This window comes from Aquarana catesbeiana, linkage group LG03, assembly GCF_042186555.1.
Source record: "Aquarana catesbeiana isolate 2022-GZ linkage group LG03, ASM4218655v1, whole genome shotgun sequence".
In the NCBI taxonomy this organism is placed as follows: domain Eukaryota; kingdom Metazoa; phylum Chordata; class Amphibia; order Anura; family Ranidae; genus Aquarana; species Aquarana catesbeiana.
In genome coordinates, this window is record NC_133326.1 from 163960965 (window position 1) to 163978201 (window position 17237).

Below are 17237 nucleotides of genomic sequence, written 5' to 3' on the forward strand. Positions count from 1 at the left end.
ATATGAGAGAAAATGAATCAGGAAGCATTGGCTACAAGCTATCAACTTCCCACACAGACACATCAGATGATCTCCAGCTTAATTATCCAAAAAGACAAACCATTTATATGATGGTTTATGATGTGATTTTATAAAGTTGGCTAAAGGGTGCATATTCATGTTTTTAATTTGATGTAATGCAAAATTAATTGTCATTATATCTATGATATTTTCACAAGTAAGAATACACAAATGATATCATTTTAAAAGCATAAAGTGTGATTGTTTACCATTAAGAATATAATTTGCTAAATAAAATTTGCCTAACTGTTAAATATTTTGTGGTGTGCATTCTGTGTTTTAAATACTTGCCATAAAATGATGCCCATTTAATTCATAAAAGAAACTGGAGCACAGTAGTAAATTAGGTAAACACATTTCTGTGATGTGCAAAATCAATAATGCCAGTTAATTGTTGTATTTAAAATCATAGATGTTATACAGTATGTCTATTGCCCATTGCCTATTGTTTTTGACAAGATTTTGTAGTGGAATATATACATAGGTACTAATATATATATATATATATATATATATATATATATATATATATATATATATATATATATATATATATATATAATATACACACAGGTGCATCTTATAAAATTATAATACCATCAAAAAGTACATTTATTTCAGTAACTCAATCCAAAAAGTCAAACTCGTATTTTATATAATAGCGTTGCACACATAGTAATATATTTCAAGCATTTTTTTCTTTTAATTTTGATGATTATGGCTTACAGCTAGTGAAAACCCAAAATTCAGTATCTGAGAATATTGGAATATAACATAAGTCCAATAAAAAAAGGATTTTTAATAAAGAAATGTTGGCTTACTGAAAAGTATGTCCATGTACAGAATAGTATGCACTCAATACTCGTTGGGGGCTCCTTTTGCATAAATTGCTGCATCAATGCGGCGTGGCATGGAGGGGTTCAGCCTGTGGCACTGCTGAGGTGCTATGGAAGCCCAGGTTTCTTTGATAGTGACTTTCAGCTCATCTGCATTATTGGGTCTGGTATCTCCCATCTTCCTTTTGACAATACCCCACAGATTTTCTATGGGATTTAGGTCAGGCGAGTTTGCTGGTCAATCAAGCACAGTGATATAATGATCATTAAACCAGATATTGGTACTTTTGGCAGTGTGGGCATGTGCCAAGTCCTGCTGGAAAAAAAATCAGCATCTCCATAAAGCTGGTCAGCAGAGGGAAGCATGAAGTACTCTAGAATTTCCTGGTAGAGGGCTGAGCTGAGACAGTGGACCAACACCGGCAAATGACATGGCTCTCCAAATCATCACAGATTGTGGAAAATTTTGCATTTCATTTGGAAATCAAGGTTCCAGAATCTGGAGGAAGAGTGCAGAGGCACATAATCCAAGTTGCATTAGGTCCAGTATGAAGTTTCCACAGTCCGAGATGATTTGGAGAGCCATCTAATCTGCTGGTGTTGTTCCACTGTGTTTTATCAAGTCCAAAAACAGTGCAACCCTCTACCAGGAAATTATAGGGCACTTCATACTTCCCTCTGCTGACCAGATTTATGGAGATGCTGATTTCATTTTCCATCAGGACTTGGCACCTGCCCACATGGTTAAATGTACTAATACCTGGTTTAATGATCATTGTATCGCTGTGCTTGATTGGCCAGCAAACTCGCCTCACCTAAACCCCATAGAAAATCTGTGGGTTATTGTCAAGAGGAAAATGAGAGACACCATATCCAACAATGCAGATGAGCTGAAAGCCACTATCAAAAAACCTGGGCTTCCATAACACCTCAAGAGGAGTCCCGACCAAGCATTGAGTGCATACTATACTGTACATGGACATACTTTTCAGTAAGCCAACATTTCTGTATTAAAAATCCTTTTTTTATTAGTCTTATGCAATATTTCAATTTTCTGAGATACTGAATATGGGGTTTTCACTAGCTATAAGCCATAATTTAGAGATATGCCACAATCTAAATAATCTAGGAAAAAGGGCGGGTACCTTTATCCACAATAGTTTCTAATGAAAAGGAATACCTGGGGCTGCCCCAAACACATCTCGGTACCCAAGGATTAGGCGAAAATATAATAAAATATAAAATTTATTAAATAGAAAATATAATTAAAATAGGGAAGGGACAATAATACAGAAAATGTTATACAATTGATAGTTACAGCCATACATTGCTTGTTCACAATATTCAAAAAGGTCGAACCGCAAATGATCACAGGGGCTACTGAAATAAAGATCTTGACAGGTTCTTCTATATGTTTCATGGCATAAGCTGCTTCCTCAGGAAGAATCAGTCATTGTCATCCGGAAAGACCAATGGAGCGTGAGAACAGCACAATTAGAGGTACCCAAAGATAGTCCCCCCATGGCAGACATGGGAGACACTAGGGAATGTTGAATTCTATAGTTCTTAGTATATCTGGATATTCAGTATAGCAACCCGGGGGTCAGAGGCAAGCGGCTGAGGACAAGTTCATCTTTCATCTCATGAAGATTAGAATGGATTTTAAAAGGAAATTTCCATAGTATTGCTTGTAGGCAAAGACTGTGTTGGAAGATTCTAGAGAAGCCTATCTCAACAGGATCAGAGCCCCATATAATGCCTCAGACACTGTGTACCCCCGGGAAGCAGTCACCTGCCACGAAACATGTAGAGGACCCTGTCAAGATCTATATTACGGTGCCCCCTGTGATCATTTGGGGTTCATCAACCTTTTTGAATATTGTCAACGAACAATGCATGGCTGAAACTATCAATTGTATATCATTTTCCGTATTATTGTCCCTTCTCCATTTTAATCATGTTTTCTATTTAATAAATTGTTATATTTTCACCTAATCCTTGGGTACTGAGATTATATATATATACACACACACATTCCATAACCAATAGACAGACAATTGGGCAATATACAATATAGCTGTAATCTTCAATTTGAATACGTTGTTTTGTTGTGATAGAAAACTGCACACATAATTTGTGTCCCTACATAAACATGGTTCTCATATGTTGGTTGGTATAGTTTTCTTCATAATTTGAACAATTGGGACAGGGCCAAAATCTGAACTGGTCAGAACAGCATGTTTTTAGTGGATTACAATACCAGTTACAGATTAGGTTTCCCACGCATGTGTTGAGCATGCTGAACAGTATTCTATGGACAGGTTATGAATCAACCTGGCAAGTTCAACATATGTTAAATAAAACCAGCCTAAGGAATTAAACACCAACAGACAAGTACTTTACAAATGACAGACAGTAAGACATTTTGCCTGTTCTTGTTCACCTTGCATGAATCTCAGGATTACCACAGTACTTACTCCATACTTGGCAAGCACATGCACATGCACATTGAAAATTGCTTAATGGTCAGTAGCCAGCAATAAAGTAGGGAACATAACAGAGATACTTGGAGTGGAAGTAATGAGGTAGTAAGGAGGTTTGGCTTCATTGGTGCAGTTTAAAGTAAAGTACATCTGTCATCAACATTAATGATACAAATGTAAAAGGTAGGTATAACCAACAAGCACCACACTGCAACAGCACTAGATGAAAAATGCAGAGGTATAAACAAAGCCAAAGGTAAGTGTCACACAGCACACCAGGCAATGCCATGTGATCTTACAGATACTATTACTTTAGTGTATGCCAGCCAGCTTATTATTGTAAAGTAAAGACATTTTTTTGCTCATAATGAAACTTCTGCTTTTGGAATTTGCTTGAGTATATAACACAAGTTGCATCAACCTAGAAAGATACAGTTATAATGCTTACTACACATGTAAAGTATACCCAGCAGGGGGTGCTGTAATTACAGAAAAATATGCAATTTTTCAAACTACCATCTTCTTACAGTACTATGTAACTGATATCTGACCCATATGCATGCTTTTTGTGATAGTGCAGGTTATATTATTTTTTTGGTCTTAGAAATGTCAGTATTTTTATATATATTGGCACCTGCTATCTTTGTTGCTGTACAATAAAAATGTTAATTAAAGACATACAAACATACTAACATGCATTCTTTAAAAGCGCTTGCTCCAGAGCTTGGTAAATGAGCAGAAGCTCTGCTGACTTTCATCATCCAATCACATGCAAGCAAAAATGCTGTTTTTTTTTCCTTGCAAGTGATTGGGTATTCTTTGCAAAGGAAATCTTTAACTCATTTACGAAGCTCTGGAGCAACTGCCCCTGCCGAGGGCAACTGCACTTTGCAAAGTGCACAGTCTATTTGCCTTTAGTAAATCAACCACTTTGGTTAGTGTCTCTTTCTAACATTGCAACAATTTATAATTTAGAACAGGTAATTTGAAATTCTTGTGAATTAATAATATGTAGAAAAATTCGCTTTAGTTTCCCCTTATGAAAAAAAATGAACCATGTCTATCAATATTTGGTAGCAGATCTTGGATTACAATGAGAATGAGCAAGCATAACCAAAATGTTCTGCAACTGAACTGTTTTCTGAACTACCATGTATTGTTCTTAATGATAAAGGGAGTACAGAGGGTATTGGGGAAGTGAATCAGCAAATTCACAGTATAATTGTATCATGTATGAAATGCTTTCTTTCATAATTTTAAAATCCCTAAATTTTCGGCAGCGGTGTCTTAAAGCATTTGGCACCTGCAGTGGATCCTATATCTGGCACCCCCCGTCATGTGTAGCGCCTCTTCACACTGCGGCCCAGAACCCAGAAGAATTCTTCTCTCTCTGCTCCCCCGGGTGGCTAGGCCCCTCCTCCTCCGCTGCAAAAGGACCCATCAAGGAATTGTCATTGGGTGGCCCGCACCAAACAGGATTACATGTAACTGGCAGTGGCACACTTACTATGTGCTACTGCCAGTGGCCTCACTAGGGTTGGTGTCACCTGGTGCAGTAAAGCATGGTATCACCACCCCAAAAAGAAAAAAAAAGTTTTCCCTGTTTTCTAAAAGTGTGCCAAAGATGCAGCATGTGGGACTTTTGGTGCATTTTCAGAAAATACAGAAAAAAAGTGCGACCTAATAGAAATCTATAGGACTACAGCTATAACTGCGGATAAAATGTAGAAAGACCCCCTTTACATTACACAGCCCCTGTACCTCTGGATCCCTTTACATTACATAGCCCCCGCACCTCTGGACCCCTTTACATTACACAGCCCCCACACCTCCGGACCCCTTTACATTACACAAATGTAAATACTTACCAGCACTCTAATGCCCCGTACACACGATCGGACATTGATCGGACATTCCGACAACAAAATCCATGGATTTTTTCCGATGGATGTTGGCTCAAAGTTGTTTTGCGTACACACGGTCGCACAAAGTTGTCGGAATTTCTGAGCGCCAAGAACACGGTGACGTACACCACGTACGACAAGACTAGAAAAGGCCAGTTCAGAACCAAGTGCGGCACCCTTTGGGCTCCTTTTGCTAATCTCATGTTAGTAAAAGTTTGGTGAGAGACGATTTGTGCTTTTTCAGACTCATGGTTTTCAGATCGTTTTCTGCTGTTCAGTTTGTGCTTGGGGGTTTGTATCTGCTCTTCAGTGCGTGCAGTCAGTTCGTATTGTACTATTCAGTGCGATCTTTTCCGCTCATTACTGTTTTTCAGGTCGCTCTTCACAGGCCTTGCTGTTTTTCAGTGCGTTCTGTTACTTTGTTCTGAGCAGCCGACTGTTTTCTAGCCATGTTGCATATACGTACTCCTCATAGAGTTCGTGCTGTGCGGGGGCTTGGTGTTGGGGTCCTGACCTTGACACAAGTCCAGTCCATGAACAGGGTGGGGAGGAGTTCATGGACCAAGAATTGGTTGCTTCAGCATGACCAGTTCTGTCATATGCCTTTGCTCCGTGAGATCCGTGAGAATAATCCTGATGATTTCAGGAACTTTCTCTGGATGACGGACCCCGTATTTCACTGTTTGTTGGCTTTGCTGACCCCTTATATTAGCAGTCAGGATACCTGCATGAGGCAAGCCATCACTCTGGATCAGAGGCTCGTCGCCACCCTGCGGTACTTGGTGACGGGGAGAAGCCTGCAGGACTTGAAGTTCTCGACAGGCATCTCCCCCCAGGCTCTGGGGATCATTATCCCAGAGACCTGTTCTGCCATCATACAGGTCCTGCAGAAGGAGTATATGAAGGTAAGATTTTTATCCTTTAATATCACATTTTATTGTATTTATTGTTTGCTAATATATTGTATTTCTTTCCTCATTCCCTAATTACCATGATTGTAATATGCTGTGAATGTCCCCTTTGTCCTCATGCACGCTGGATTTTTAGGTAATTATTTTTGTTGTTCATTATACATATTTGCCTTCAATTACCTCCCCAGCATAGTCTCCTGGCCCTATATTCACCTCATGTAGTTACTTAACAATGTATTTTATCAGCTCCAGTAGTGCTTTACCCCAAACACCCCCTAAAATGTTTTAAAATGTGATTTGTGCTTTAAAATCAGGCAGAGTGCCAGAGGCTTTTTTTGGGGGTCACCAAATCATTTTTAACCCTCCCTCCCCCCAACTGCTAAGTCAGCTGATACCAATTCTCTATCTATCCTCAAACATCTATCTGCTGACTTTGCCAAACCCATACACGCTATACCCACCTCTTTTGTGGTCAGATTTATGGATGAATTCCCCAAAGCATGTAGTGCAAGTGTCTGCCTGTATACTTTCAAATGGTACTGTTTCAAGTCTCTGTATACTATTTTTATCTTGATAGGTAATAGCAGAATGTCCAAATGTACTCAAATGTGTACAATGTGTATTTATATCTTTGTATTATGACACTTCTTACCTGTCCAGTGGGCTGCCAATAATGTAACTAAGGAGGGGCTCTTCAAAGTAATACCCATTATTTAGGCATTCATCTCTCAATGAAGTGGAGAGGGTTACCTGTGCAAGAGTCCCCCCCATATAATGTTAGAAATGGCCCATGAGAGGGGAGGGAATCTGATAGGTGTACCTTATACTTTGGTCTTTAAAAACTCTCTCAAATAAATGTTATCTTGATGTTGGCCAAGAATGCTTGTGTCTACTCTGCTTTTTTTGACTCCACAGTTTCCTTCCACGCCACAGGAATGGCAGACTGTGGCCTCCCACTTTGCCCAGCGGTGGGACTTTCCTAACTGCGAAGGGGCGATTCATGGGAAACAGGTCCACATCGTCCCACCACCCAACTTAGGGTCGTACTATTATAATTATAAGGGGTTCAATAGTATTGTGATGTTGGCAGTGGTGTCATCTACTTATGAGTTCCTGTATGTGGACATGGGGAAGAATGGCTGGATGTCCAATGGTGGAGTCATTGCCCAGATGGAGTTCTACAGGCGTCTCCAGAATGGCAGCTTGGACTTGCCACCTCCAGAAGACAATGTGGATGGACTCCCATTCGTCTTCATTGCGGATGAAGCGTTTGCGCTGGGGACCATCTTATGCGGCCATTCCTGATGAGGACCCTCACCCCGGACCAGAGGGTTTTTAATTACCGGCTGGCCAGAGCCAGAAGAGTGGTGGAGAACACGTTTAGAATCATGGCCAGCTGGTTCCGCCTATTTCTTACACCTATACATATGGCGGAGTATAAACTGAATCATATAATCCTGGCGTGCTGTGTTCTACACAACTTTTTACGGCAACATTCTGCCAACTATGCTGGCTCAGTTGGGCCTGAGGCTGGAATTCAAAATGAAACAACCCAGACGGCGCTTGAAAGTGGCCGTCCTGGCTTGCCCCCCCTGAGTGCCCGTGATGTCCAGCTAAGATACCTTGAATACTTTGCGGGTAGGGGGGCTATCAATATGCCAGACAATGTCTGAAACCTTTTTATAATTAAAAAAACAAATAACTACTCAAATCTTTGGTGACATTTACTGCTTGTGTTTGTTTTAGCTGACCCTGACAGAACTGTGGTGAGTCCTGAAAATGGCGTGATTGTGTAACCTTCCAAAGCACTGTTGGGTGTTATTTACTAAAGGCAAAGACACTTTGCACTACAAGTGCAGTTGAAACTGCACTTGTAGTGCAAAGTGGATTTGCCCTTAGGAAATAACATCCATTGTCACAGAAAACACCAATTAGAGTACCACAAAAGTGTTGTAGCGTTGAGACAATAATCCACACATTCTTGATAAACAATCTTTTTAATACCAGCACAATCACATGTGCATTTAGAAAAGGTTTTTAAAACAAACCAACCTGTTTGTTGTATAACAATTTTTGGGGTCATATTAGAAAAAGTAGAAATGTCCATTTAAGATAAAATAGGCATGTTTAAAACCAACAAGAAAGACACAAATCTTGAACTTACAAAGTTCACTTTTGGTAGAACTTGAAGGCAATATCAGACATGAGTATTTACAAACTGTGTTTGATATTGCGTTCAGATAGGGTGAAGTCACCCCAGGAAAAGCCAAATTTTGAAGATGCACACAAATTTAATTATTTTATAATTAAAAAAACAAATAACTACTCAAATCTTTGGTGACATTTACTGCTTGTGTTTGTTTTAGCTGACCCTGACAGAACTGTGGTGAGTCCTGAAAATGGCGTGATTGTGTAACCTTCCAAAGCACTGTTGGGTGTTATTTACTAAAGGCAAAGACACTTTGCACTACAAGTGCAGTTGAAACTGCACTTGTAGTGCAAAGTGGATTTGCCCTTAGGAAATAACATCCATTGTCACAGAAAACACCAATTAGAGTACCACAAAAGTGTTGTCAGTGATGGCAGGTAGCACATGTCAGCATGTGCTACCTGCCATCATGGGGGATCAAGGGACGTGTTTTGGGGGTGCAACCCCTTCCTCACAGCTACTTTATTATTGAGGAAGGGGTTGCACCCCCAAAACGCGTCCATTGATCTCCCGTGATGGCAGATAGCACATGTTGACACACTGTGTGCATCTTCAAAATTTGGCTTTTCTCAAATTTGTCAAAAAAATTTCAAAAATTTTTAGCACACAAAAAACCAAAGGAATTTGGAGGGGTTTTAAACTCATTTTTTGAAGAACATCATTGATGTTTTTCTTGATGTTTTCCAAGTCCCTATTACACCCCATGATCTCCCCGATCAGGATCAGTGCACTTTCCAAGGTGAAAGGATCTGGATCCACAACATCATGATCACCTAAAAAGATAGAAACCAAAAAACACCATTTTTTTATAATTATAAAATTATAAATATGCCGACATCCATCTCTTACCTGAGCCTGTGGTCGCAGACACTCACCTGTTGTGGTGACAATTTCCACAACGTCTTCCTCCTCCTGCTCTGCTTGTCTTGGGGTGGATTTCACCTTCTTCCAGAGGTGGGGGGCCTGTGGTCTCCTCGGATATAGGGTGTCCTCCGAGTCTTTTATCCCCTATGTTAAAAAAAATAGTTATACTTAGCACACAGATATTTGATGGCAGAACTATAAATATGAAACATTGCTTGGAAGTGGGGTACAATTGTCTGTTTTGGCAGAGTTCCAAGATGTTGCATTTTTCTTGTCCTTTGTCAAGCTTCAATACTTTACCGGTTTGTACAAGTTTCACAGATGGAGACACCCCTATAGTATACACTGAAGCACCTGTGTGGACCCCCTAATAAAAAGGTTGTTCTTGTGTCCCACATCAGTGCTCCAGCATCCAGATGTGTAAACAGCTGCTGAGTGTCCTCTCCCTACACAGAATCTAGTTTGCATTTCATTCTAGTAACAAACCCATCTACACAACCAAATTATTTTAAGACAAGTAGGCCCTAAAAAAAATGTGGGCAAATGCATATGGCCAAAACAATGGTGTTTTCTAGGCCGAAAGAAAAATGTTTGATACGAACGAATAATGTGCCCATGAACATGAAAGTTGGCATTTTAAACTGGATAACAGTTAAGAAAAGCACATGGAGCAGCATGAACGTAATAAACATAAAAAGAATAGGAACACAGCACAACTACTTACTTTTTTGCAGCACTCTCCGGATCTTTCTGTACTGCTCGTGCTCTCTTAATTTGAGGTCCGACCACCATTTCCTGAGCTGATCTTTCGATCGACGTACCCTGAAATTCCGGTGCAGACTTTTGACCACTTTCACCATGATCTTGGCCTTTCGGACATTGGGGTAAGGTTCATACTTCCCGTGAGAGTCGGCCCTCTTCAGGATGTCGACCATCTCCAACATCTCCCCAAAGGACATATTTGATGCCTTAAATCGTCTCCTTCTGGATCGGGATGTTTCTGCCTCCGGGCTTTCCTCCTCCTCCTCCTCGTTGGTGTAATTATCAGACACCTGCTGTGTCTCCGCCATGTGCTCTTCCCCACTGCGATGAACGAGAAGGGGCGGGAAATAGACTAGAAAGAACGTCAGGGGAGGGCGGAGTTTCACGCATGCGCAGTGTATATAAAGCGTAACACGCGTGCGTAGTACGTACGATCTGTGAGCAGAGGAAGGAGTAACAGAGGCGCCGATCGTGATTGCGAAGGTAAGATTTAACATTGGGCTTATACTGCTTCTAGATTGAGGCCTGTATTTGCACAAGTTTAGAAGACTTTAGGCTAACATTAGGGTTTGTCTTGTGTTGTGTCTTGCAGTGAAAACGGATATCTTGAAAGATAAGGACTTTATGCCAATCTTCTTTCTTTCCCTTGTTCGGGGAGCTGCCTTGTCTATGGCAGATAAACCACCTTGAATATAAGAACCAAACAAAGAAGAAGGCAGCGCTGGATAATTTGTTGGAATTTGTGAAGACGGTGATCCCCACGGCAGACATCACCTATTTGAAGATCCTAATTGGTGGCCTGAGGAGCACTTATCTAAGGGAGCACAAGAAGGTCCAGGATTCCCAGAGATCAGGAGCTGCAGATGACATTTATGTCCCCAGGCTGTTGTACTATGACAGATTGCATTTTCTGGCAGGTCAGTCTGAACCCAGGCCAGCACTCTCCAGTCTTACTTCCACGCTTCCTTCCCCCCCAGCTGAGGCTTCTGACGCCCAACCTGGGCCTTCCAGGCAGCAACATGTGGAGGAGCCCAGCTTGAGCCAGGTATAGCATTCTTCTAAATATTGCTGGTTGTCCAATCAATGATGTTAACTAGATGTTAGTTTGGAGTACTAATTTATGATTGTGATTGATGATGCAAAAACTAAAACCATGTCCCTTTTTCATACACAGGGAAGTCTCAGCCAGGAGGTGGCCGGGCCAAGCAGGCTGCCCAATAAATACCCAGGTCCCTCCCCTACACCTTCAAAGACAAAGTGGCAGGAAGAGGAGTAACCTGAAGGAGGCTGCCATAGGCCTCTTTTGGAAGGCTACAGAGGCCCTGAGAACCCCCCACAGTGTGGAGGAGGACTTTGCTGGCATAACTGCCTGCAAAATGATGCAGATGGAGGAGGGCCAACGACTCCTGTGTGAGTCCTTAATTTTGGAAGCTCTCAATAAGGGGTTGAGGGGACAAATAACATGTGCTACCCACATTTGTGACCTCACACATAGTCCTCCTCCTCCTCCTCCAGGTCCTCCTCCTCCAGGTCCTACTCCTCCTCCTGCCACATCTCCAACACCAGAGCCATAGCCGGGAAGGAAGCTTGGAAAGAAGACCAGAGAGTGATGGCCCTGGGCTCAGTTTGGTCTGGCAAAAGATGCAGGCTCTTGTAGTACCACAGCCTGGGGACACAGATGTCATCTGCTGCTTTCATGATCTGGGACTTCGGGACCAGACTGCACTCCCTTAGATATGGACTCCTCAGGCCACCAATTTTGCAGTAAAACAATTGATGTGTGCCCTGGAGGTCCAAGGCTTCGCCAATTTCTGCTGTTTCTCCAGCGTTGCCTCCCTCTTTGTTTGGTTCTGAGCCCTTAATAAAGGAATTTTTGTTTCAATTATACTTGCCTATGTGTGTTTTCCTTAAAAAAGGACAGTTTGTTTGTGAGGATTCAGGTACGTTTCAAAAATACAATGTGAAATTAACAAGGGACACAAACACCAAGCAATCTCCTTGAGATTAAATAATACAAGATATCAATGGTGTTGTGGTAACTTGACACACAAAACACACAAAAATATTATGGAGTAAACCCCCCCAAAAAAAAACAACATCAGCCTTGAAAAAACAAAAAAACAAAAATAAAACAACAAAAAAGAAATTTGGTTAGATGTGACAAATCAAAATATATTGAGGGAATCACGATAAATAATAAAGAAAGAAGTTTGTGAGAAGTCTGTGTGAATATGAGCAGCAAAACTACTTCATTCTTCTCACATTATAAAGAAGAAGAGAGTGTGCTGTATTAAACCATTTTTTACATTGTAGCGTGACGAAAGTGCTCTATCCATTCCGAACGCTAATTTTACCAGACCGAGCTGTTCCATCTCGGAAATTCTTCTGAGCATGCGTGGCACTTTGTGAGTCGGAATTGTCCACACACGGTCGGAATTGACACGATCGGATTTTGTTGTCAGAAAATTTTATAGCCTGCTCTTAAACTTTGTGTGTCAGAAAATCCGATGGAAAATGTCCGATGGAGCCCACACACAGTCGGAATTTCCGACAACACGCTCCGATCGCACATTTTCCATCGTAAAATCCGAACATGTGTACGGGGCATTAGAATCAATAAATTCCAAACTTTTTTTTTATTCAAGAATGATCACATCACATTGTAGTGCAATGTTTCAGAGCCACGCAGGACCCTTTCACTAGGAATGTGATGATCCTTTGTGTGCTTGTGAATATCTACACATCGTATAGGTTCCAGTATCCAGCTGGCAATCGCTACAGCACCCAGCACCCAGTAATGCCGCATACACATGATCGGACATTACAACAACAAAATCCATAGATTTTTTCTGATGGATGTTGGCTCAAACTTGTCTTGCATACACACGGTCACACAAATCTTGTCGGAAATTCGTCAAGAACGCGGTGATGTACAACACGTACGACGGCACTAGAAAAGGGAATTTCAATACCAAGTGCGCCACCCTTTGGGCTCCTTCTGCTTATCTTGTGTTAGTAGAAGTTTGGTGAAAGACGATTCGCGATTTTTAGACTTGTGCTTTTACAGATGGTTACTGCTCTTCAGTTTGTGCTTGTGGGTTTGTATCTGGTTTTCAGTGCATGTAGTCAGTTCGCATTTGTTTTTCAGTGCGTATTTTATAGTACGTATTTGATTTTCAGCGCGTTCTTGTCCGCTCGTTTGTGATTTTCAGCTCGCTCTTCTCAGACCTTTCTGTTTTTCAGTGCTTTCTGTTAGTTCGTTCTGACCAGCCAACCATTTTGAAGCCATGTTTCGGTTACATACTCGTCGTAGAGTTCGTGCTGTGCAGGGGCTTGGTGTTGGGGTTCTTACTTTGACCCAGTCCATGAACAGGGTGGGGAAGAGTTCATGGACGAAGAATTGGTTGCTCCAGAGTGACCAATTCTCTCATATGCCTTTGTTGCGGGAGATCCGTGAGAATAATCCTGATGATTTCAGGAATTATCTCTGGATGACGGACCCTGTTTTTCACCGTTTGTTGGCTTTCCTGTCCCCTTATATTAGCAGGCAGGACACCTGCATGCAGCAAGCTATCACTCCCGAGCAGAGGCTAGTCGCCACGTTGCGGTACTTGGCGAAAGGAGGAAGTCTGCAGGAAATCATGTTCTCGTCAGGCATCTCCCCCCAGGCTCAGGGGATTATTATTCCAGAGACCTGTTCTGCCATTATACAGGTCCTGCAGAAGGACTATATTAAGGGAAGTTTTCTGCTTTAACATCATATTCTATGTATTAATGTTTGCTAATGTATTGTATTTCATTCATCATTCCCTAATTACCATGTTTGTAATATGCTGTGAATGTCTTCTTTATCCTCATGCATGCTGGAAGCTTTTAATGCTCCTTTTTTTTATCCTGGGCCAATACATACCTAGCCTAGTCACTTAACAATGTATTTTGTCAGCTCCATAGTAGTGCTTTACCCTAAACACCCTCCCCCCAACCACTAAGTCAACCGATACCAATCCTCTATCTGCTGACTTTGCCAAACCCATACACACTATACACTATACACACTATATACACTATACCTACCTCTTTTGTGGTCAGATTTCTGTATGAATTCCCCAAAGCATGTAGTGAAAGGGCCTGCCAGAATACTTTCAAATAGTACTGTTTAAAGTTTTGTTCTCCTAATATCTTGATAGGTAATTGCAGAATGTAAAAATATGCTTCAATTTGTACAGTGTGTATTAATATTTTTGTATTATGACACTTCTTACCTGTCAAGTGGGCTGCCAATAGTGAAAGTAAGGAGGGGCTGGCCAAAGTAACACACATTATTTGTGCATTCAACTCTCAATGAAGTGGAGAGGCTTACCTGTCCAAAACACCCCCCCCTAAAATTTTTACAATGAGCCATCAGAGGGGGTAAGGAATCTGATAAGTGGACCTTTGTGCCTTTAAATACTCCTTCGAAAAAATGTTAATACTGATGTTGGCCAAGAATGTTTGTATCTAATCTGCTTGCAATGTTATGTGAAACAGTACTAATTTTTTTATTCTTGTTTGACTCCACAGTTTCCTTCAATGCCACAGGAATGTCAGACTGTGGCATCCCACTTTGCCCAGTGGTGGGACTTTCCCAACTGCAGAGGGGCAATTAATGGGAAACACGTCCACATCATACTATTATAATTACAAGGGGTTTAATAGTATTATGTTGTTGGCGGTGGTGTTGGCGACTTACGAGTTCCTGTATGCGGACGTGGGGAAAAATGGCCGGATGTCGGATGGTGGAGTCATCGCCCAGATGGCGTTTCACAGACGGCTCCAGAATGGCAGCTTGGGCTTGCCACCTCCAGAAGACAATGTGGTGGGACCCCCGTTCGTCTTCATCACGGATGAAGCTTTTGCACTGGGGGAGCATCTTATGCAGCCATTCCCTATGAGAACCCTCACCCCGGACCAGAGGGTTTTTAATTACCTGTAAAATATGGGGGTTCAGTCAGCGCAAGACGATATACATAAACTCACAAAATTAAAGCAGCTGTACACTAAAAGGTCAATATATGAAAATCCTTCTGAACATGTAATAGTTAAATAACAGTGCAGCGATAAGAATATATACAGAAACAAAATAACAGATTGCTCATAGGATAAAATGTTAAAAAGTCCCCTTTGGTATGAAAGATGGATATAAAAGTTGACAGATTAGATCTCCTCAGCGGTGATAAGGGTGTTCATAGACATTCATGTGATATCTCCTAATCAGTGATTCCTCCACCAGCTAGCCAAACCGCTCACCTCAATCACTGGACCCCTGAGCTAACAGATGGGTCAAACAGGCGTTCGCCACTTACAGTGGTCACAGATGAAAGCTTGAATGTACAGATGAATAAGATACGATGCCCAACCACTTTTAACAACCGCACGTTGTCACTCTTAAATTCCAACCGTAGTACCATGAAAAAACCAATGAAAAAATATATAGTGCACACTTTGTGGCTAAAATACTTTCTTTTTATTCATAAAAATCAGGTACTCACATAAAAAGCACTGTAACGCCAGTGCTAGGATAAATGGCATGTAATATTGTCGGTATACATAGGTGGATAAGGTGGCTGCAGTGACGTCATAAAGTCCTCTCGCATATGTATCGTCCCTAAGCAGGACTTCCTCAGAGCCAGAAGAGTGGTGGAGAATACGTTTGGAATAATGGCCAGCCGGTTACGCTTATTTCTCATAGCTATTAATATGGCAGAATATAAATTCAATCACATAATTCTTGCATGCTGCATTTTACATAACTGTTTGCGCAACAATGTAGCAAACTACAGTATTTGGCCTCAGTTGGGACTGAGGCCAGCTTATTACCGGATACAACAACCCTGATGGCTCTTGAAGCTGGTCGTCCTGGCTTGCCCCCCCAAAGGGCCCGTGAAGTTTGCCAAAAGTATCTAGAGTACTTTGCGGGTAGGCGGGCCATTGATATGCCACAGAATCTCTAAACATAGTCAAAATAATTTTTTTTAGGAGAAACTGAAATCATATTTCCTTTGACTTACTGCTTGCATTTCTTTTAGCTGTCTCCTATGTTATCCAATGTGCTATTTTTTTGCCATTTTCTTCAAAAGTGCAAACTTAGTTTATTTGATGCATGAGGTGACAATCTCTTCTTCAGCAAACTATTATGTTGTGGGTCTGCTACACACACACCTTGTTTTTGTTGTTAATGTATGTAATGCATTAGTGATAAAAATATTCATCATTTTCAGCACCATGAATGAATTTTTGGTCACGAAAATGGCGTGATTGTGGCAAATTAAAAAGCACTGTGGGAGTTATTTACTAAAGGAAAATCCACTTTGTGCTCCAAGTGCACTGCAAAAGTGCACTTGAAACTGCACTTGAAACTGCGATGAAAGTGCACTTGTAGTGCAAAGTGAATTTGCCTTTAGTAAATAACCCCCATTGCCACTGTAAACACCAACTTAGTACCAAAACTGCTATTGAGCATTGAAAGAAGAAGCCACACATTGTTGACTTTAAAACTTTTTACTCTGTGCACATTCACATGTGCGTTAGAAAAGGGTTTTTGAACAAACCAACATGTTTTTGGAATAACATTTTTTCGTTTGACAGTACAAAATAGCCTTTTTTGTTGTAAACAGGCATGTTTAAAAGCATAAAACAATACACAACTCAGGAACTTGCAAAGGTCAACTTTGAGAAATTGAAGGCAATATCAGACATTAGTATGTCCAAACTGTGTTGATCTCACCTTCATCAGATGGGGTGATGTCACCCCTGTGAAAGCCAAATTTTAAAGATGCACACAAATTGAGAGTCAAAATGGGGATTTCCCTCCTGATCCCATGCCTAATGTCAACATGTGCTAGCTCCCATCATGGGGGATCAATGGACGTATTTTGGGGGTGCAACCCCTTCCGCTCATCTACTTGAGTTGCGAGGAAGGGGTTGCAGCCACAAAATTCTGCCTAAAACATCAATGATGTTTTTGAGCCTTTTTTCCACATCTTTGATGTCTTCCTTGATCTGTAAATCTCGATTGCACACCATGATTACCTTTTTTGTACAATTTTCACACATGGAGACACCCCTAGTATCCACTTGAGCACCTGTGTGGGACACCCTAAAAAGTTTGTTCTGGTGTCTCCTTTACACAGAATCAAGTTTCATTTCATTCTAGTACAAACCCATCTAGA